We start from the raw sequence: 24,880 nt of genomic DNA, 5'->3' as shown, positions 1-24,880 counted from the left end.
TCCAAATTGGGAAAAGCTATCATGTACGTATTTTGAAATCATCATCATTATCGGCCTATAGCAGTCCACTGCTGGACGTAGGCCTCTCCCAAAGTACGCCACTGGATGCGATCTATAGCTTTCCGCATCCAATCATAACCAGCCACCGTTACCCCATCTAGCCAGAGGGCGTCCCACACTACGTTTGCCTAGTCGCGGCCTCCACTCCAGAACACGTTTCTCAATCGGTTGATGATGATGATGGATCCGACCGATTTCGGCCATGGCGACCATCGGTTATGGGTTCTTCGACAGATGTGACCAGCCCACTGCCACTTTAGCTTACTTACTAACTCGGTGAGCTATGTCGCTGACTTTCGTTCTCTGTCGGATTACTTCGTTGCGGACGCGATCTTTCACAGAGTCCAAGCTCGCTGAGTGACCTTCAGTTTGTGAACCAGTCCTACTGTAAGTGTCCACGTTTCAGCCCCATAGGTCATAACCGGTAGTAGGACACACTGATCACACTGACTTTCGTATTTTAAAATGAAAAAATGGGATGATGGGACTGACATGTTCTTTTGTTGAACAAAGTCCCAATTAAATAAATAAAGATTTAAAAAAAAAAAAAAATGAAAAAAAGTTTTTTTTTTCGGTCATCATTGTTTGTTTGCATCATCGTTTGCTAACATTCCTGCACTATCAACTTCTGGCCATATACCTCTCCCAAGAAGCCTCCGAAAACTATGTCCATGAATTCCATGATATACAATAATGCAGCAACAGTTTGGAGAAAGCCTTATAGCGGCAGCGTGGTGTCATAGCGCAGGAGGGTTACTCTATTACTGATGAAAAACTAACGAGAGCTGTCGTGCAATCGGCACGTTTATTACAACGAGATAGAGTCGTGGCTCGCGCAGCAGCGCTCCGAAAATTAGCTTTCGTCATATAGATAGAGTGACCCCTTGCAAACTTACCGAAACAATAATTGCTGCAGCCTCGCATACATATTAGCTGATACGACACCGGGCAGCACATGCAAATTTTATCAGCCTGGCACAAATGGTGGCGTGCGACCGACCCCGCCTATTCGTGGCACATATACATACATCGCACACTGTACAGGTGATGCCAATATGGTATTGTAAAGCTGAGAGAGGGTCGCTGAGCTCTGACCAAATTTTGTTTTATGTTCTTTGAATATTCGAGAGGAAAATTTTGGATTTTCATTTAATAGTCATGTCTTGTTTAACAATCGTCTTTATTTTGTGTAAGGTGAGATTTATTTCAGCACATTGGAAATGTCATAGGACATCATGCGTCATGATCTTCATGATTAAAAACGTCCAGTTGCCTGATAACTCTTTCAGCTTCTACATGTGGGAGACACCCCGTTTCACATATATAATATCAACATATATATAATATGTATAATTATCTTCCTATATACATCGTGCGTGAGCGTATCATATGTACGCTCTTTGCTGTGGTCATAGGCACTCTGCCAATCTATTAGTGTAATTAATCTATATTGATACTGTGTGGAACATTTAATACGCGGGCCAGGCTCGGGCGCGACGCTTATTGGATTTTATTCCACACAAACTATGATGATTCTCGTGTCATAAACACAGTTAAGGATTATTTCCCACGAAGTTATCGGAAACGCGACGCTCATGCAATGGGAGATTTTCGTTGAGAGTTTATAAGTTCCCAAATCGTCCGATAGATGGCATCCGGCCTGTCGTTTTTTATGAGCAGCATTCTTCTGAGGAAACAGAAGACGTCCTTTATGACCACTAGTTAACACGTCATATTATGCATAATATGACAGCTAGTTATCGCTTATAGTGCCACAATCTTATCTGTTCCGGTGGTCAAAATATGCAACTAACGAGACGTCATTGTCAAACGTCATTTCATACTCTGTGCGTTATTTGAGTTGTCAATTTCTGCGAAGAGACTGACGCTACGTTATTTAATTTGTTTTGTGATTTTCTGCGTGAAAATAATGCCAAAAACGGTAATATGTGATGCAAGAAATGTAATACTAGATATATTGGCTTTTATGCAGGAAGAATAACGTTTTCAGGCGCCTTTAATTACGTTTGAAAAATTGGAAGAACGATTTCCAGCGGCTACAGGTTAGTGTTGCTAAATATGACGAATAATTTTACCCATATACTCACATGTAATTTTATTAATATTTTCACCCCATCCCGTGCCCCAGCAGTGAGGACGGGATGGGTCATAATGAAAAGTATATAATCTTTATTTTTCTTTGATTACAGGTGACATGTCACAAATCTTAGGCAGTATACCAATAAGAATTTCGCCCACCTGCAGCGATTTTAGACGAAATACTGATGACTAATGACATCTTCTCCCAACCTATCAAGGGATGGCTGGAAGAAATAGCTTTTTGGCAATTAGCCTTTGTACATTGTCTGAATTTCTTTTAATTTTATGCTCTTATTTCTTGTTACTTTAGAAAATGTAAAATAAAGTGTTCATAAATTAATAAATAATAATTAATAGGTTTTTTAAGGCTGTCTATCTCGGTATTTCCACGACCCACAGATCTGATATACCTATACCATTGTAATCTAGATTTAATCTCCTATATCAGAACATAATTAGAGCTTATTTTATTTCTGTTCGCCGTGTACAAAATTTTCCATACAACAAAATTTTCCATACAACAAAACGTTTGATATACTCTCTTTCATTTACTATCGACCCAATATTTTGATTTATCTATTCTTATGAATGTACCTAATTATAAAATAGGCAATAGCAGAAATGCTTTGTCGTTTAAACCACAAATAGGCAAAATTTAATCGATGGCATCACTGGATTCCATCACAGCGACGCCGTCACCGGAACAGATAAGATTGTGGCACTATAGTATAGTTGAATTCACATCCATTGGGTTTTTGTACTGGCTGAACAGTCTGGTATACATGCCGGCTAAAAAAAAAATGCAGTGCTGTTGAGTATGAAGTTTTACTAGCGCCATCTATAATCGGTTGTTGTCTATGGTTAAAAATCTCCCATTTTAAGGGGAACTAAACAAAACGGCGTATTTTTGTGAAAGCGTTCACTTAATTGCGAGCACATTCAAAACTCAACAAATAAATTTACTCTTGGTGGACTGTCTGTATAGAAGTAAGTAAATACATTTTACAACAGTCAACTATTTTTTCTGTAATTTAACCATATTGATAAAATAACCACATTATTTAATATATTTTTTTGTACTTCTTCAGCAGCAGATAATTAATTCAGCCAACCAAAGTTTTTAGATAAAACAGTTTTTTTTTATATTAAAAGACGGAACGAATATTAAATCAGAATGAAGTAAATGATTGTTCGGTCTTTGACTTTCAACAAAAAGGGGAAAAGGAGTGTTCTATGCAAACCGACCCACGAGCGAGCCAACTACGGGAAGTTAGTAAAGTTTTGGTAAGTACTTACTTATCCAAGTTTACTTCCTCGAAATAAGAAGAGAATATTTACTTATACAGGGTGTTGCAATGGTGGTGCAGTACAGTTAGCCGAAAGGCCGTGACCGAGGGGGTCATTCAATCAACTTTAGCTCAAGAATTTTGGCAGATTGCCAAAAAATTATTGGTTCCTTATAGAAACATTGGTGGTCATATAACTTTTTACTATAGGGTTTTTTTGCATGATCGCTACGCACGCAGGTCTTATTCAGTATTGTTATTTATGTATATAAATATAGAGGCGAGAATTGTACGGCTGGGCGTAATGTAAAGCATCCCTGTGACGTCACACACGCATACGTACAGCCTAGCTTACATGAGTAATTAGTTAAATGAGACCCTCAGACCTTCGAGAGCAATTTAAACCGGCGCTTAACCCAATTTCTGTCTCGTTACCCTAAGCTTAGCACCTTGATTCGACCCGATTACCCTCCAGCACAGCTGACGTCTTAACTTTAATAGCCAATCTTCCATACCCTGATGGTTAATCTTACAGGGATACTGGCATTAAATTGATAAATATTCTGTACAGGAAACTCTCAAGATTATTAAAGCTGTTGCTATGCATTACCAGGTTTTAATTAAAAATAAAATACAGTTTGAAATTACTCTACTATTTATGATGAACGCGAGTATATATTTCTCAGTTTCCTACCAACACTGACCCACTTTTACGTGGAATTCCTACAGAGGTTAAGGTTAGGGTAGATAAATACTACGTAAGCGCAAGCATCATACATGAGTCATTGCCATTGCCACAGACCTACGACTAAATTCATAGCCACAGACGATATAACTTGAAAGACAACGCATATTCAGGCGAAGTTCACTAACAATTACAAAATTTCTGTTGCACCCTGTAGAATACCAGTGATTCTGACCGGATATTACATGTAGGGCCTGTTTCAAGACGTCTGGATAATGCCTAACAGTGCGATAAAAAGATGTGCTGTCACTGTCTGTAATTATGTTGAAGACAGTGACAGCATGTTTTTTATACCACATGTTGCCATTATTCAGACATTGTGAAACAGGCCCTTAATATTATCGAATGCATACTATCTCTGCCAAAGCGCTGTCTATAGCACCATCTGGTCTGTGGTCGTAGCATAGTTGAGTCATGTCGTGTTATGGAAACGATGTTTGCTTGAAGTGTGTATTCGGTCGCCTACAAATATTGATACTAGCGCTGAATCAACACGCCACGCCTTCATAACACAGCCTTCAAAGCTTCTGCATACTATAGTCTAGGTACTTATAGTAATATGAATATGAATTACTACCCCCTTATTGAACTGAATCAACTTTAGCATCGAGTGCGAGCGCGATGAAGAACTTTTGTCACGTCTTGCGCCCTGTGCTAGGCTACGAGGTCTAGTAAAATTCTTACTAATTTCAAATCTTACAGTTATCAATTATGAAACCAAATATAGGTATCAATATAATCTAACGATGCACAAAATCCATGTATACCTACAAGTGATAATTATGTTGTCATAATCATAATTCTTACACCTATAACCTCGAGCATGTGATTGTGAAGTAATTACATTTTCATTTTGTGAAATACGTGTGTACTTATTTAACTTCTGTATTGAGATGAGTTCTTAATAGCTGTCCTGAAGCGTGCTGAATGATTAATCTGACTCATTAGTGTATTGTATACTTATTGTACGTATTCGATTAAAGGTAGTCCTTGTCTACAAGGTTGTGTATTTATAGACGCTCTTTGTTACCTGGTGCTTTACTCCTGGAGCTTATAGAAAGCTTTATAACATTCGTAATGAATCCAACAGAACCTGGCACCTGAACGGCACGATTCTTGTATTTTTTATAGGTACATACAGCGCCACAAACTTATCTGTTCCGGTGACAGCTCACATAAATGTCTAATATTTCTTAATTCTATAAGATTTTAAGTTTGCTCGTATTGTTAATTCGCTCTTGCGGTGTTAATAAACCCATCTAATCTTTAACAATATAATATTCATTAGTAAGTAATGAGATATGGATCAATTTAGTTCGTTCTCACCGGAACAGATAAGTTTGTCGCACTGTACCAGCTATTGACAGTTTCTTTGTTCTACGTAAATACATATACTGTTTATGGCCCCACTACACGTCCGCGGATTCGTCGGGAGACGTACGCGGATGCATCTGCTGACGAATCTCTGCAAGCGACCACACGTCTGTTGATCGGTCAGTCTGAGTTGAATATCGGCAGAGGCTACTCGTAAACATGGACATCGAAACGGCAGCCGTTGCAGCTATTTATGTGTTTAGTACTTTTGACTACTACTTGAGTTTGCATCGCAGTCGAGTTATCAAGAAGAAGTGGAAAAGAATACGATTCTCTGTCTGAGTCGTCCGCGGACGTGTGGGCACGATGCCGGACGCTCGCGCTTGAACCCTTTGATCTGTGCCAGAAAAACCGACAACAAGCGGATCGGTGGCAAATGCGTCTGCAGACGTCAAATACCTACAACGGGTTCCGCTCATCTCGCATAATCTTTATTGACCAAAACTCATTTCGCATAACTCGTATCGTCTAAACTTTTTTGGCCGAACCATCACTTTGCCAAGACTTATGTGGCATAAGGCTCGTTTCGTCTAAAACTCTTTAGGCACAATCTTTAAACACCTAAGTTTCGTTTGCTCAAATTTATGTTCGTCTATACCTATGTATAATCTTGTTTCTCGTAATGTTATCTTAATAAATAATATAGTAAGTATGTAGTAAATGTACAAATTGTGGTATTTTTCTCCTACATCCCGAAAATCACGATATTGTATGATCAAAAAATCGAAAGTTAACGACCAATATAATTATTACAAACCCCATAAGATCGAAACCTAAAAATAGGTGCGACGACGAGCAAAGCGAGGAGGAGCGTGTTAGGTGCACATGTTCATCAAAACCAAAGCGGAGCGCAGCGAAGCGGAGCGGAGCGTTTTCCAAACAGCGGAAACAATACAAGGCACCAGTTTGCGCTATGTAGGGAGACGCTCCGTCAAAGTTAAAGCCAAACAAATATTATTACTTTGTATAAACCTAATAAACCTATGCCATAGCATAATTAGGCTATTCAAGATTTGGCCATACCATTATTAGGCTAAACAATGTTATGCGAAATAACTTTTTACTAAACGAGATTTATGCCATACGATTTTCGGCGTAACGAGACTTTGACCAAACGTTACTATGCAATACGAGATTAGGCAAATAAATCTTATGCCAAAAAAGGTAGAACCACCTACAACAGATGCCCAAATCACCCCTTCTACACGTCCGCGGAGGTCATCTCCGGATGCATCTCCGGACGCATCCGCGGACGTATAGTGAGGCCATTATATGTATTCGGGAATATGTACACTAAATGTTTATATAGTTACTACATATTTATCGAGCATTTCTTTGTTAATTTATGAAGATTTCTAAAAATTCCTTGAACTTTCTGTCAAGTATCTTCATAATTTATTCCAAAGGTCGGACGTGTCTCGTCGTAATCTATTTCGCGAAAAAATATTTAATTTGATTTAATGAATGTGTAATTTTTTAAGCAAATAAGGTATCGCGTCCTTATTCCGAGGTAAATCACAACATTTGAAAGTAAGTAAGAAAAATAAGCATTTGTAACCATCAATATTGATGTGAAATATTGTCTTCTGTAAGAATATACGTTAAATTTTATATTTCTTAACACAGATTCATTGATAACACATTAATTATACTTAAAAAAATATAATTTATTACACATGTCGATTTGCCCTAATACCGAGGTAGGATTATGGTTTCTTCCATATACCGAGGTAGCCTGTTCCATATTCCGAGTTAGTCCTGTCAGTGGCTCCATGAGTGTGGCCATGAACATAAGGAAATTACAATCGAAAATATCGATATACTTTTTTAACCTTAAAGTACTCCAAATAAATTTAATTATTCTAAATAGTAGTTGAAAATAATGAAAAGAATTAAATACTCTCCATTTATATTGGTTTTCGTGATAATTTCTATTATTTATGTAACATTTTCATAATTAATTATTGCAACTGGTAACATTGGCCAGAAAAAATATTCATAATGCTTCTATGATGTTCTATGGACTTTTCCAAGCGATTAAAAAAAATAGAGTAGAGATGGGGTAAATTGATGAAATAGTGACAGTAATCGAATATAATCGATTATTGAACTCGAATGATTTAAACATTTTTTACTATAGTTTTTATCTAAGTAAGGTCTAAAAATTTTCCACGATATTTTATGTTCTTACTTAAATGTTTAAAAGTTGATGATACGTAATAAAAGTAGATGTGTAAGGGATGAGGAAAAGTATCGAATACTTACAAAAGCCAAATACCTTATCAGTACTAATTTCCGATGAGTACCTAATGTATTTACCATAAACGAATATGATTATAATAAAAGTATCTACCCAGGAATCGATCCAGCATCGATTATTTTTTCATTCAAGCATAGGTCGGAAGCAAGGAACATTGCACTAGGTACATCTCTATGGCGCATGCGCGCTGGACTGGAGGCGCGCCGGCGCCATGTTCAATTTTCCGCCGAAAAGTTTGCCGCTATTCTTTGAAAGTATTTTTGTTAAGTATTTACATTAGAAAACAAACATCTTTTATTAAATTATTATGTTTTTATTTGCAATATACAATTGGAAAATCGATAAGGTAAGCTTGTGTGCGAATTATTTTAGGAATTTCCTAAAATAATTCGCACACAAAATGGAAACATTACGTAAAATGGAAATATTTTTATGTTTTTATCAGTAATTTGGCATCAGTTTAGTTACTAACCTAGGTTTTTTCTAGCGTTTTCGTTTCTAAGCTCACTAAGTTTTGTGAAAATGGGTACCAACTTATAAGGATAAGCTTAATTCTGTCAACTATCCATACAATTTACCTACTTACTTTATTTTTCAGTGACAACAACAAGAAAATGAAAAAATCAACCAGACCCATAAACCAAACATGAAATGCAGTATACAGGATATTCATTTATCTGGGAATTCTGGGATAACAATATTACAACGGCCATCAGACCTCGAAGTAGAAGGATAATGGAAATAAAATACAGAAATGAAATTAGGCAATTGTGTATATAAGTGTTATAAAAACTCAATCGTCGTGTGTGTTATTTTATTCACCCAAATAAAGTTTTACGTCTACAAATTTCTTTCTTTCTTCTTTTATAAAGAGTAATAAGTAGGTAGTATCTAGTAGTAGTTTCGTAAAGTCAGGCATATCTATCCACACCCCTTTTATATTTAGGAAGAAAGTCGCTAATTCATCTTGATTTTATGGTTTGATGACGGCATCGGATGACACTGCGAAGGTGTGATGTAGTCATATTCCGATTTCCGAGGTACCTACCTATGTAAAATGTCATACTCCATATTAGGGGTTCAGCAAGTATTTTAATAATCCATATTTCGAGTTATCAAATTATCGATTTAGAAACAACATAGATATGTTACTCAAATCATACATAAAATATTGGTAAAAATATGTATCACTTACGTTAATAGCGATAAAATAACACTGTTTTTTATCATTTCAAATATACATACTAAGTTAAGGTTTTCTAGGTAACCATGTTTTTTGCGTCAACAATTATCGTGTCATATTAAGATTCTTAGAGGATATTTTGTACCGCCGAATTAGGTTATTTAAGCTTGTCACGTTCATCATTATTATTATGTAATCAAGCATATACCTACCTACTTCAAATGTTATTATTTGTAAAGTTATAAGCTAAAAATCATGACATAGTATTTTTCCTTATACCGAGGGTACCTCGGAGTAAGGAACAGCGTATAAAAATCAGGCCCTTATACCGAGGTATTTTGTTTTTGAGTTTAAAGGGGTTAAATTAGTTTAAAAAGAGTTAAAATTTAAATTTAATGTAAGTATAAGAATATAATAAACTAAATATAAACTATTTACAAAGTTGAACGTCGTATAAATATTAAAAAACACAATTATTAAATATGGCTGGCCTTACGTAAGCCGGGTCGCGTTTGTATGAAAAACATGGCGGCGTCGCCCTCACGGCACATTACATGAGTTTTTAGTAATTTTAGGCAATTTTAAACATATTTACTACATCAAGTAGTTTCAGTTAAAGATAATGAACGATTAAATGTAATTTTAGAGTATCCAAACCTATTAAAATAAGTAATAATCATGAAAATAAATTTAACTCGAAATAAGGACGCCATTTTGAATACCGCGAAATATGGACTCTCTACCTTAACTACAATTATTGAAAAATTATATTTTAAAGAATAAAGGTATTTACTTGAGTATGCATTGCGATTTGCGATTATAATATTCAGGTATCCTTACCTACTTATTTATCACTTTTAAAAATAATACAATGTCATAATAATGAGTAAGGCTACAAAAACTAAACCGAGAAAAACTTTCAAATAGATGAATCTACATGGTAGGTAGGTACTACGGTACTAGGGTGTCATGTTAGCTGAGAGAAATAGCAGAATTTTACAAAACGCTTAGTGCTGAAGCGTTATTCTAGCTCTACACCCGCAGAGTGGGACGTTTACTCACCGTAGATACTAGAGGGTCACTTTAGCTTATGAAGACTTAAGTTTGGGAGTGTTGCTGTGCTGGCATTAATCGTATAATGGTTTTTGTAAAGCCAGAATAACCCTCCTGCACCACTAGATGACCACCCAGTAGGTTATGTTGCAGTGGCGACACTCTACATACACATTACTTTATTAACTTTTAAAATATATCACTTCCCCAGATTCTGATTATCAAACCACAGATATATTATACAGACATAATCATCATCAGCCAATAATCATCCACTGCTGGACATAGGCCTCTCCCAAGGAGCGCCACAACGCCTCGGTCCTCGGCCTTCCTCATCCAACCACTACCTGCCACCCGCCTAAGGTCGTCAGTCCAGCGGGCAGGAGGGCGTCCCACGCTGCGTTTGCCTGTTCGTGGTCTCCAGTCGAGAACTCGTCTACCCCAACGGTTATCGGTTCTTCGGCAGATATGACCAGCCCACTGCCACTTCAGCTTGCATATTTTGACAGCTATGTCGGTAACCTTAGTCCTCTGACGGATAACCTCATTTCTGATACGATCCATCAGAGAAACCCCAAGCATAGCTCTCTGAGCACGCTGAGCGACTTTAAATCGGATCAGACATAACTTAACGAAGTTTTATTTATATGCATTATAGGAAAATTCAACGTTGAAAATATATTATAAGTTCACCAAAGTTTAACGAGGTTTTGATACGAAAACTAAACCAGTTCGGGACAGGCAAAGTTAATGAATAACTTTACTCTTTTACTAAAAGTTAAACTGAATAAATCATAAGAGTCATTAGAAATATGGGGCGCATGAAACTCCCAGAGTGACATAAATATCAACTCCTGACCGAGATTAATTTGACTGGCTATTCCTTTCCGGCCTAACCGTGACAAACCCTAGTGCAGATCTAGAGCTGTTTTAGAAATAGGTATATAAGTACTTATATACTAGAAGTTATTCTATCTACTAAGTGTACTCTATTAAGTTTTATTTATTTTTGCAAACGTTATGGATTCACTCTATTACGGGGGCGGTTGTACAATCTTTGTTTTTAATACGCATTTTCACAGTTAATCCCAAAAATTGCTCAGTATCTCGGGTTTTATTCACCGACAGATAGTTCAGTGACAAATTATTACCCTGTATAGTATGTAGGTATGTATATCGGCTTCTATCGGTTGCTTGTATGTCGAACCTATGTTATAATAGCTTTGCCAGATGTTGCGCACATTCCATGAACCTATTAGGTATAGTCTAGTAATATAATATTATAGCACCGAATCCAAGTATTATAAATACTTATTAATAAAATTAGCGTGAAAAACATTCCAAATTCGTATATACCTACTTAGTAGGTCTAGTATAATAATGTATATTAATTTGGCAATTACTTAGGTTCTGTTGAAAAGTTTTAACAAGAAAATTAGTTTTGCGAGTTTTGAAGAGCTAAGTTTGTTCAAGAATTTAACTTCTATGAGAAATAAGGAAATTGGCGTGCACGTTGAAGACTATTGTCGATTCCTCAGGTTCCACAATTCATTAAATATATAAATTGAAAATTATATCAACGAGGGCAAAATATATAAATTGGATAATTCTGAATTTTGTGAATAAACTAAATTGTTGAATGAACGGATAATGGACAACATTTCATTTTCTTTACCCTATATTTTTATTAGCTATTCGGAAAGATTATAGAAAATTAGTGGACCCGTATTTTTTTATTTTGTATATACATAAATTTTTGCATGTTATTTTTAACTTTAAAGTTTATTATTTTAAAACCGGAAGTGAAGTCACATATTAGGCTCAATTTTTATTTTTGTCTATTGCCTGAGTCTCGAAAAAAAACATAAATGACACTGACAAGTGACATTTAAACTTTGTTTACATGCCAACCAACAAATGGGTCATTTTCAAATGACATTGATATTTCTGATGATGGAAAGTAGGTACTTATCATGTAAAAAAATAAGCAGAAGCATTGTTTCAGCTGTGTAGGCGGTGGCATGCTCTGGGACATATTATATAGAGGTCATCTGTTAATAATAAATAAAAAAATAGTCAGAAAGTGTCAGAACAGAATTAATGAAAATGACCCAAATAAACAACAACGTCACGATAAAACGTCAAATTCAATCAAAAATGAAAGTGACAGTTACTCTGTTTTTAAATCTATAGGCTTTGATCATCAAAATGCATGAGACTTTCTTTTTTGGCGGGAAAGAGAAAGGGCGCCTATTTTAAATTTTATTTTCAAAAATTTAAATTTTACTATAAATATTGTAAATTAACTGTGAATATTGTGAATAAATGTATATAAAATGGATGGAAATGAAGGGGACCCGAGTAGTGCCAGTGTAAATAAAAAAAAGAGACCTGCGGAGAGTAGCGGCGGCGGTGAGGATGTAGACAATAATTCGTACAGTCCATTTTTAAAACAAAACTATGTAAGACTATATCCAGACAATTCTACAAACGTTGAGTTCAAAGTGTTTGTTGAAAGTGCGGATAAAAAGGACAAATTGGGAAATAAAAGTCCAATATATTTGAACCATATATTCACGACGGACATTAAGGGGGTAATTGGCATTCACAGAGTTAACGCTAACAAAATTGCGGCTGTTTTCAAACAATCCAACAATGCGAATAACTTCATTACCAACGCTACATTCCTGGCTAAACACCAATTAAGGGCTTATATTCCAGCGGCTCAGATTGAGAAAACTGGAATAATTCGGTTTGTACCAACTAACATCTCCAACAAAGAGCTGTACAACAAGCTCTCAAGCACAAGTGAGATCATTGCTATAAGACGATTCACGAAAAAAGTAGGGCAAGAAAGGGTCCCACTGCAAACAGTCAGTTTGACCTTTCTGTCAAACTCTCTTCCAGACAATGTCCAATATGACCTATTTTCATATAGAGTCTTCGATTACGTACCACCACTACAACAATGTTTTAGGTGCTTTAAGTTCAATCATTCGGCAAAGGTGTGCAATGGCAAGCAGCGCTGCAGCTGCTGTGCTGGTGAGCACCATTACAAAGAATGCAGCACACCGGATGAGGTTCGCTGCTGTAATTGCAGCGGGCCTCATTTGGCTATTTCAAAGTCATGCCCAATTAAATTAAAAAAGATTATGGAAAAAAAGAGCAAAATCACATATGCTAGCGCTGCTGCCAGTAAACAACTAGAACTTGAAGTAAACTTCCCACCTCTACCAGCTGTAAATAAAACTCAAAATGTAAATAGTAATAAGTTTAATAATAAGAATGTAAACAAGTCTGTACAAAGTGTATCTAACAATGTAAATAAAAATAAACAAAAAGGTAACGAACCTGTCTCACAAGACTTTTCGCCTAAGGCTGTTGACTTAAAGACGCAGCTAATCAACAATGATGACCTAGTTAACGTCATAGTGAGCACCCTAATACAACTGGGTAATAAGAGCGACGATAATCCTATAACTACGTCATTTATCAAAGAATTATTATTTAAAAACCTAACCTAATATGGATAATAACTTGAACATAACACAACTCAAAATAGCTCAATTTAATATTCAAAGTTTAAATAATAAAAAGCCGTTACTTATAAAATTTCTACAGGAAAAAAATCTTGATATTTGCCTTTTAAATGAAACATGGTTTAAGGAGAACCAACATATTTCTATACCCGGTTACAATCTTCATTTTAAAAATGCAAAAAATGAGCATGGTGGTGTTGCCATCTTAATTCGTCCTTATTTCAAATACAAATTAATTAACACTGTCTTTTACGAAGATATTCAAACAATAGCTATATCAATTTCTACAGGATGTGGAGAACTAACTCTATTATGTGTATATTGTCCACCTACAAGTAGTCATATTAGAATTAATAAATTACGTAATTTAATTAGATATCTGCCTAAACCTATTTTAGTATCAGGTGATTTTAATGCTCACCATATTGCTTTTGGGTGCTTATCCACTAAAGGACGAGGACAACAATTATACAATGTTATAGATGAATTGGATTTATGTATCCTTAACAATGGTAATTTTACTACTATTAATTATCCTAATCGAAACCCATCGGCTATAGATGTCACTTTTACCAGCTCAGCCATTGCACCCTTGTGTGATTGGATTGTTCACGATGACAATATGGGTAGCTACCACTTTCCTGTGATCATTACTATTGCACTATCAATTGATAGATATCAAATAAATCCTCCAATAGATAAATTTATGTACAGTAAAGCAAACTGGCAAAAATACCACGAACTTTCTAAGTCCTTTTTTACAAATTTTACCATTAATAGTGATAATCCTTTAGAAACTTATGAATATTTTTGTAACAAGTTAAACTCTCTTAAAGAAGAATGCATTAGGAAATTTACAAAACCTAGCTCATACAAAAGTAAACTACCAGCTCCTTGGTGGAATGATAGATGTGAAAAAAGTGTTACAGACTCTTATGAAGCTTTAAAGTATTATAGAAGTAATCCTACAATAGGAAATTTTGTAAAATATTAAAGATTAAATGCTATTAAAAAAAGAACAATATCAGAAGAAAAGAAAAATGGATGGAGTAGACTATGTAACAGTTTTAATAGAACTACACCAATAAGTAAAATATGGAATTACATTAAAATGTTTAAACATAGAAAAGCTTCCAATAAATTTTATTCAGACGAATTCATTGATGGATTTTTTGATAAGTTAACAGAAACCGGCTTACAAATTCATGAATTAAATACCTATTTTGATCTTCATAATTCAGACATTAAATCAAGTTTTCTTATACAAAAATTTACTTTCCACGAATTTGAAAATAGTTTGAACTCGCGAAAGAATACATCACCTGGATTAGATGATTTTCCTTATATTCTTATAAAAAAATTAGATACTTCAGTGCAGAAATTATTTTTAAATATACTTAATAGTCTTTGGGTGAATCAAATAATCCCACAATCTTGGAAGACTCAATGTGTTATTCCTGTTTTAAAACAAGATAAGCCTCCAGAAGATCCAAATTCATATAGACCCATTTCTCTCTCTTCATGTTTAGGTAAAATATTTGAAAATATGATTAAAACTCGTCTTGATTGGTTTGTTGAGTCAAATGGCTTGATTCCCAATGTTCAATATGGCTTCAGAAAAGGCAGAAGTTGTGCTGACAGTTTCGTCTCCCTTATCTCAGATCTGGAAAATGCAAAACATAATAAAGTTAGTGCTGTGTGTGCTTTCCTAGATGTACAAGGTGCATTTGACAATGTCCAACCAAGTATACTTGTAAAAGTGTTATCAGGGCTGGGTATTCCCGGTATCCTATGTAAATGGATTTATAATTTTTTGATTGATAGAGTTTTATATGTAAAGCATAATAATAACTTATATGGGCCAAAAACTGCCTCTAAAGGCACAATGCAAGGTGCAACTTTATCGCCATTGTTGTATAATTTATATACGAGTGAGATATGTAAATATGTAAATAATAAGTTTGTAAATATACTGCAATTTGCAGATGATCTTGTATTATACAGTATGAATGTTAATGTGGATGTAGCAATACATAATTTAAATAGTGCCTTAACACAATTACATCATTATTATAGCGGTAGATTGAAACTTAAAATAAATCCTAATAAAAGTAAAGTAGTAATATTTAGTAAGGACTCCAACAATGATGCAGTTATGTACAATGATGTAGAGATCTCAACAGCTAGCTGTCACAAGTTTTTAGGTGTTATCATAGATAATAAATTGACATTCAAACAACACATTATGTATATAATTCAAAATGCCCTTAAAGGCTTAAATATTCTTAGATGTTTAGCTGGTGTATCTTGGGGTGCAGACCCAAAGACACTGACCGTACTATATAAAGCTATAGTCAGAAGTCATTTTGATTACAGCTGCTTTGCTTATATAAATAGTACTCATGTAAATAAGTTAGATATTATTCAGAACAGAGCTTTGAGAATTATTTTAGGTGCTATGTGCTCAACTCCTATTCGTGCAATGGAAATTGAAGCCATGGTAATGCCTCTTAATATACGAAGGCTTTTATTAGCTGAAAGATTTTCATTAAAACTTGTATCATCCAATAATCAACAGATAATTAAAAAAATCTTACCTAATTCAATTGTCCATCAAACACCTATGACCTCAGGTGATGATTTGTTATGCAACAGAAGCCCCAATTTGTCTCAGATTCTCCTGGAAATTAAAAGTAAATACTCAAATATATGTATTAGGCCTTTATGGCCAATGTATTTAAATAACTATAGCAATCTTCTATTCAAAATTAAAATAATAGATGTCACAGTGAATAATAATACAGAACTTTTACAATTTCTAGATCTTAATAGAGAATATTATAAACTTTATACTGATGGAAGTAAAACAAGGTCTCATGTGCGTAGTGCTGTATATGATCCACAATTGAACTTTTCTCAGAGCTTTGTTCTCAATAATTACTGTAGCATTTTCACGGCAGAGGCTTTTGCAGTGTTAGAAGCTCTGAAGCGTATAAATTCTGTACATAATTACAAGTGTTTCATAATATTAACAGACTCATTAAGTTTGGTGGAAAGTTTGAGGAACCCAAAATGTCATTTTAAAACTAATTATATTTTATTTTTAATTAAAATAATGTACAAAACTATGAATTGATGGGTATAAACATATTATTTATGTGGATTCCTTCTCATAGAGGGATCACAGGTAATGAAATAGCAGATAGAATAGCCTATGAGGGTATAAACTCTTTAGATATAAGTACAGTTGTAAATATACCATTTACTGATTGTTATAATAGCATTAGTAATGACATGTACAGTTTATGGAAAGATTTTTGGAAAAAAGACCAAGAAATTAATGGGAAAGGAAAATGGTATGGAAGTATACAAGAAGACTTACCTTCGAAGCCCTGGTATAATGATTTGAAAATAGCCAGTCGAGATTTTATCACAACAATGAATAGACTGAGATTTGGTCACACAAAAGCACCATCGCATTTAAAAAGATTTAACATTATAGAAGATAGCACATGTTTATCATGTCAAAATGCTGTTGGAACGCTAGAACATATGTTTTTTGAATGCCCTACCCACAATATGGAACGTTTAGTTTTTGCAAGTGAAGTGAGTGAATTTATAACAAATGAAGATAATCCCTCCCGCCGCCTCATTATGCTACTAAAATTAAAAGTGTGCTTTAATGCTATATACTATTATATTAAAAATACCTTCAATAAAATATAGTGAAGAAGTGAAAGTGCAACTGTGCTGTGAAATGTGAAAATAAAGACATGGCTTAAAGGCCCAGTGGCCAAGCCAAAACCCTTTAAAAAAAAAAAAAAAAAACAAAATGCATGACGTCATCAGCACTTTTTTACTATTTTATGATTTTCTCGAAAATGATACATCCAAAAAATACAAAAACATTTTTTTTGTGTCCTTTAGAGCTAAATCTCGAAATGGTTTTCGATTTATAGCAGCTTTAGTTTTTTGAAATGTTGTCCATTCCAGTCATTTGTTTGACGAATACGCAGCCGATATCTAAATACACAATACAGGCTGCTCAAGTACCGTTTGACGTGGTGGACCCATAGCTAGACACTCTTTTTACCTCTCTATTTTAATTTTGTTACTTTACTTATTTTAAACTTAGGCAGTAGTTCATTTCATAAAGCGATGACTTGTGAAACTTTCATAGTTTTTTTTAAATATGATATTGATGCTGTTCCCGCAAGCTGCGAAGCTTTTCGTCTTAAAAAGTTTTCCCGTGGGAATTCCGCGATAAAAAGTAGCCTATATGTTAATCCAGGGTATCAGCTAACTCCATACCAAATTTCATTAAAATCGGATCGACCGTTTTGACGTGAAGAAGTAACAAACATACAAACACTCAGAAACTTTAACTCTAATATTAGCGGGATAGACAGTGCTGCCTCCTACAAGAATGAGTGGCTACATTGGTCGCCCTGTACCCGCCTGTCGCGGTAAGCCTTCATCAAGGAAATTATTGCCGATTGTTTGTCAGATTTGGATCGAATCGCGGTTTCATCAATTTATGTATTGTTTTGTTAACCCCTAATGAATATTTCCTTTGATAATAAATCTAAGCAAACGTAATTTTGCGGATAAATATTTGCAGTACGGATGTATGTTGTATTCAGATCTATTGTTAATAATATTTTACTTTTGAAATCGAATAAAATGGTAAAAAATAATAAGTTCAGTGAAACTTTATACCAAAAACTACTTACTTACCTACATCAAATATATACAATTTTTTAACAACATAAAAACTATATATTTATGTATGCTAACTTTATTCTAACGAGGAAGAGTACCTAAATTAAATACGGAGCTGAAAACCAGCCAGTATTTATTTCAGGGAAGGAAATAAATGTGTAGTGAAGTCACACAAAGTACAATACGTCGTGATCCTGAGATCGACGATTACTTCCTGCGGGACCCGGAGACTAATCTCCTCTTGCCACCGCTAGACCAGGAGCTGAGCCCCTAGCAGGAATATTTCATCGTGAACGTGAAGTATATTTCATCGAGTTATTTTGTATGAAATAATTAACAGCGCCACGGACGGTAGTTAGAAGAACTAAAATCACAGACAAAAACTAACTATATATGACTAAAATTACAAGTAAAGGCACAGAATAATAACTACACTCACGAGCAATGAAAAAGTTCCACTTACAAAATATTGAGACCAAATGAATAGAAAATTTGAATATTATAATTACGTTTTTATTTGGTAATGTTTTGATGCGTTGTTAATATGTAGGCACCTACTTCAATATTGCTGACGGCGTCATTAAGCTAGTAGGTAATAGCATAAACTCAATCCTGCTCATATTATGATACTATTTTGCCAAAATAACCATTGCAATAAAACATTCATCTTCAGATTTTCCAAAATCTTCGGCAACAGTTCCCGGTCTTAAATCCGTACATCTCGCTAAGATATGAGACGGGTGCAAACAGCATTTTGTTTTCGTTCCGCGCCGGCAGGTGTCGCTGTCGCAGGGGGGAAAGTTTTCATTTATCACCGGTGCATGCTGTTTGTTAGCCATTGTAAATATTGTAGTGCACGCCGGGGCGGAAAACAAAACGTGCTCGCGAATAATTTTACACGGGTTAGGGTGTTTTTAATAGCGTGCGGATTTCATCAAGCATGCGGGATCGCACGCTATTTCCCCGCGTCCCGCGTGCGTATTCCATAAATTACCGTTCACTTATAAATGGTTCATCATCATCATCATCAAGACGCATCAAGGAAGGGTTTAGGCCTAGTCCAACAATAAATGGTGGTATAAAAATAACACTTCAGGGTGTGAAACGTGCGGGTCAATCCCGCGTGCGTGATTAAATCCGCATGCTTTAAAAAAAAAAACCCTTACCTTTACGAGCACGTGCCGGCCTATTTCACGGAAATTTTCAATGTAGGGGTTTCCCACTACCTGCCTTTATTTTGTAGTTTGGTCAATAAGAGCCAGTATAAATATATTTCAGCATACTTAAACCAACACTGGTGTTTCTCTCTATTTTGCGATTTTCAATGCAGGTATTTCCCGTTAAGGGTGAGGCCCCATTGGTGCGTTGTCTCGTATCGTCCAATCCCAAAGTATAACTGTTATAAAAACAATATGGCAGCGACGACGAGACTACAAAACGTTAAACGACTTTATTTAGTAGCTTTGTCAATACGAGATATTCTATTCTATTATATTCTCTGTGGGGGTGTAAGTACCTGCACCTGGCTCTCTCGAGTGGAACCTTTGTGCATATCCTTTAGGTCGAAACCGCCTTCCTAAGCTTGGACCATTTCCCACCATGCTGTTCCACTGCGGGTTGGTGGGTTCACATAATCTAGTTGTGGCAATTCTAGATATGCAGGTTTTCTCATGATGTTTTCCTTCACCGAATGAACGATGGTATACAATACAATACTCAAATTTCAAAGAACTTATTGGTATACTATACATGCTTGAGTAAAATTGTATTAACTAGATATAAGTAAAATTGTATTAACAGTTATAAGCAAAAAGTTGAAAAGATGCTCGAGGAGTTTCTTTCGCCATTTCTTTCCTCCATGACGGGGCCTTTGTGAAATGGTGGTAGATTATGACTTTTGACAAGTAATTCTAATATTCTACGTCGAAAAAATAAACGATTTCATTTCATTTCATTTCATGTCATTGCCAGGATTTGAACCCGCATCTCTGGTGTGAAAAGCGGGCGCTTACCCGACAGAGCTACCACCGCTCTTATAATACGAGATAATTTTAATGTAGGTACTTACTTATTTCATAGAATCAGTAATTACTAAGTACTATGTACCAACTGTAGATACATGTTTTGCTGTACAAAGTAGGCATGGCACAGTGACGATGACGTCATCACATTAGCGTCAATCACTGGCCACACCTGAGGCCCGGGTCTCCTATTTACTCCGTAGGTCGCGTCAAGTGTCACCGCCGTAGGCCGCGTCACAATGTTCATTATGTCTACGCGCCAACGTCGGCGTGTGAGAGAGACCGCATCAGTACATTTCTATAGTGAGCATTATGACGCGGCCTACGGCGTGACGCTGGACGCGATCTACGGCGTAAATAGGAGACCAAGGCCTTAGTAATCGCCGCGTTGACGCGTGGAGCGAGGCGGTTGCAAGAAAATAGTTTCTATAAGTTCCAATTTCTCCATAGTCGGTTAGATCGTAACCAGGGAAAGGTTGATCAATTATACGTCATCTCCATATTAAAGTCAAGCAATAATCCCTGGTTATGGTCTAACCCACTATAGAGAAATTGGCATCAGAACTGCTGATTTTTCTACACGCAGAATAACAAGATAAAAAACCGGCCAAGTGCGAGTCGGGCTCGCGCACAAAGGGTTCCGTAGCAGCAAAATTACAGTTAAATCAACCTATCTCAAAAACTATAAGAGATACTTTGATCAAACCAAAAATCGTTGAAAGAGTTAATTAGCATGCATCACCTCTATTTTTTTTAGAATTTTATACCCCGTAGTTATAAAAATAGAGGGGGGGGGGACATACTTTTTACGACTTTGAGAGCTGATATCTCAAAAACCGTTCACTTTAAGAAAAATGTTTTTTAGAAAACTTTATATCATTTTAAAAGACCTTTCCATTGATACCCCACACGGGTATGTACATCGAAAAAAAAAATTTCATCCCTCAGTTACATGTATGGGGGGCCCCACCCCCAATTCTTTTTTTTACTATTTAGTGTCATATTTTTGTAGCGGTTCATACAACACATATTCCCATCAAATTTCATCACTGTAGTACTTATAGTTTCCGAGTAAATCGGCTGTGACAGACGGACAGACGGACAGACGGACAGACGGACAGACGGACATGACGAAACTATAAGGGTTCCGTTTTTGCCATTTTGGCTACGGAACCCTAAAAAAAGTAGCTTATTGCAGATTCAGAGTAAATCTACGTAGGTACCTACTATCTTGATTAACACTCCTAGGTACAATATTACTGTAGCTATAACGCAAGTCACAGCTTTGTTATTTATTCTCAGACAATTGACAAGCAATTACCAGCGCCAGAGAAAAATATGAGTAGAAAAGTGTATTTGTTTATGGCCTCATTATTGGATTTTCTTTCTGTATTATTTTCCGAAGCTATTATTTCTGACAAGACGCAAGTTGATACTGACAGCTACAAATTGATAGGGACATTTTGGGTAGGTACCTACATATTATTGTAAGAGCGCCGCACCGTACGTAAGGTCTACAATTCAAAACAAATACTACCTTATATTATGGAAATATTTCAATTTTCATGCTGTAAAAAGATGATATTCTATTATCAGTCGATAATTTGGGACAGCATGCAGTGGTGAGTACTCTTCAATTAGTAGGAAACCGTAAATCCCAAGCAAATAAAAAAAACGTCCACGTTTTCAGTTCTGTCTTGTACATTGTAGGACAAAGATACCTGACTAGCTTTGTCACTTGAGTGACAGAGTGACGCTACGTATGACGGATCAGGTTTCTTTGTCCCTGACTCTACGGTGCAGTGGCGTACAAGCCGAGAAGCTTTCTTAGATTTCAGCAATTTCAGCAATGCTGAAATTGCTATATGCAGCTCTTTGGTGTCAATTTATTCGTACTTACACGAGTTCCTAGCGTTTTTGTCGAATATGTAGGCTCTTGTCTAAATTAATCTATTAACGGGGTCTCATATGACACCAAGTATATGTCGCAGGCAATTTGTAAGATCTCGCCGTTTACATATACAGAGTGTTACAAAAGTGGTAAGTATAGTAACCTGAAAGGGGGTGACTCGGTGGGTCATTCTGAATACGTAGAACAACGCGGACTCGGGTTGTTTGTATATTTTATTTTCATTTGTGTACGGTCGTCACTTGTTATTCGTCGGACGCCCCCGCCCCCGACTCTCCCCGCGCCCCCTGTCGAACCCCCCTCTCGGCATCGAAGTTGACATGGACAAATTGACACGTCCTCAGCCAACCTCGTTTGTCCACCGTCCCGCCTCGCCGCGTCGCGTCGCTGATTTGAAATCTTCTTGTCGTTCTGTTTTAACTACGTACTATCGTTCAAAAATGGGGTTTTAACAGTCTGTACTCTATGTTGGTATGGTTGCTAAAGTTTCTGGGTATTTTAAAATCTGTATGTGCTGTTTTTGGTGTCTAATAAAGAAGTAGGTAGTAAACAATATCGTGTAAATTCCTAAACCTAGCGCTCTAGGGGCTGCTTGCAGAAACATATTTAATCTATATTTAGGGCCACTTGCACAAACATTTAAATCTAGATTTAGTGTCAAATCTCGATTTAAGAAACGTCAATTCATATAAAATTTGACACTAAATCGAGATTTAACACGAAATCTAGATTTAATATGTTTGTGCAAGTGAGGCTTAGTGTCAAATCTCGATTTAAGAAACGTCAGTCCACATAAAATTTGACGCTAAATCGAGTATAACACTAAATCTAGATTTAATATGTTGGTGCAAGTGCCCCTAGATCACTGAAAGTCAGTCAGCGGAACGGATCTCACTGTATTTTCATATGGAATTCTGTAAGAATGAAGTAGGTATACATGGAGAAACTCAAAAAGCAAATTCAGTCCTGTAGACAAATCCAATATAAGTCAGCCATGACAATATTTTGAATTATCAAAATATGAGTACCTCTCCTAAAAAAATTGGGCTCGTCCGGGATTTGAACCCGGGACCTCTCGCACCCTAAGCGAAAATCATACCCCTAGACCAACGAGCCAGCTGCTTGATGATTCGAATTTAGATGTTACTTTCACTAAAGTCATGTGTCGAGCGAAACGCTACTCATTCTCATTACATCATCATCAGTGAAAGGCACGCAATCAAATGTAAGGTTATACGTTATACAGTATGCCAAGTCAGCGTTATCAAAAGCACAGTGATTTTGTATACTTAATACATGATGATCAAATAACTAGTTTACTAGCAATGTATTGCGAATTAGGTAGGTACTTATATCGTTTCGCTACTGACATGAATACGGCACCTGTTTAGCCGACAAAACAAAATAAAGCCGATGCTGGACTTGTGCTGTGTGCTCAACTGGCCCCAAACCCCAAACCACAACCGTATTTTAATAAATCCTATATGGTCAATTTCAACTCTTTAACTACCAATCGCTTGTCATATATTTAATTTTCAAACGCGTTCTTACTTGACGCTAACGCTAAAAAAACGCTGTTTAAATCTTAGTTCAAAAAACACAACGTCATCATTCATCAATTTCATCATACATCATACTTTTATACAAGTTTTGCACATAAAAAGTTGGGCTCGTCCGGGATTTGAACCCGGGACCTCTCGCACCCAAAGCGAGAATCATACCCCTAGACCAACGAGCCGATAAATAACTGTGTTGAAATGTTAAACCACAATCAATTGATTACTTGGTTTAATTGGTACTCGATTACTCAGGTAGGTATCGAGAAATAAAAGTAAATACGTAAATGCGTGTATCGATTTGTTTACGAAACATCGTTTCAATAATCTTACCTCAATAGGTTGTGGATTTAGGTGCTAACATAGATTTGAGGTATTGTTATCGATCATAAAATTATGAAAAATAAAATAAATATGGCACTTGTAATTTATTGTGCCAATAAAGCTCGTTATTCTATGCAATAAAGGTTGTAAAGATCGTATTAGGTAAGTAACTAGGTACCTAGGTACAGCGATATGTCTAGCAGTTGACTACTTATTAGCTGATGATGATAATTCTAAGTATTTACGAATGTTCTAGAGTTCTGCATGTCTGTTCATGTGTGCTCCACTGCAATTAAGTTTCTAGATTTCTGGATCAAAACCCTTGTTTACGGCTGAAACGTTAAGTACTTATACACGTTTTGTATACCAGCCTAGGTCTAAAAAATACAGGTAAGTATAGGTACTTACAGGATGTTGCAAAAGGGTGTGATTTAGGGAATAATTCTCATAATGGTATTTCGGCTCCGAGTTATACTTACTACTATATTATATAGTACCTATATATGCTGTATAGGTAGTAGGAAAATCAAGATAGACGTTGCAATACCGTACCGTTTGATGCGATGCATTTCAAGTTTCACACTTTTTAGTTACCTCCTCCATTATGCATGCGGAAACCCGAATATTCAAAGTGTGCATGACTGTGTGTGTTTGTGTGTGTGTTGTGTGTTTGTGTGTGTATGTGCCAGTACGCGAGGAGGCGGGAATATTTTATGTATTTTTATTTTATTTGGGCACACAGGCGGAA

General features: G+C 36.0%; 2 non-coding genes across 2 annotated transcripts; both read right to left on the bottom strand.

The window, feature by feature from the left end:
- Positions 1-23,296: 23,296 nt before the first annotated feature.
- Positions 23,297-23,368, bottom strand: Trnap-agg. Its single transcript has one exon. It is a non-coding gene; the product is annotated as a tRNA-Pro (tRNA).
- Positions 23,369-23,918: 550 nt separating this feature from the next.
- On the bottom strand, positions 23,919-23,990 carry Trnap-ugg. The gene has a single exon. It is a non-coding gene; the product is annotated as a tRNA-Pro (tRNA).
- Between the last annotated feature and the right edge of the window lie 890 nt (positions 23,991-24,880).

This window comes from Plutella xylostella, chromosome 4 (genome assembly GCF_932276165.1).
Source record: "Plutella xylostella chromosome 4, ilPluXylo3.1, whole genome shotgun sequence".
In the NCBI taxonomy this organism is placed as follows: domain Eukaryota; kingdom Metazoa; phylum Arthropoda; class Insecta; order Lepidoptera; family Plutellidae; genus Plutella; species Plutella xylostella.
This window is presented reverse-complemented; position numbering and strand designations above follow the sequence as displayed.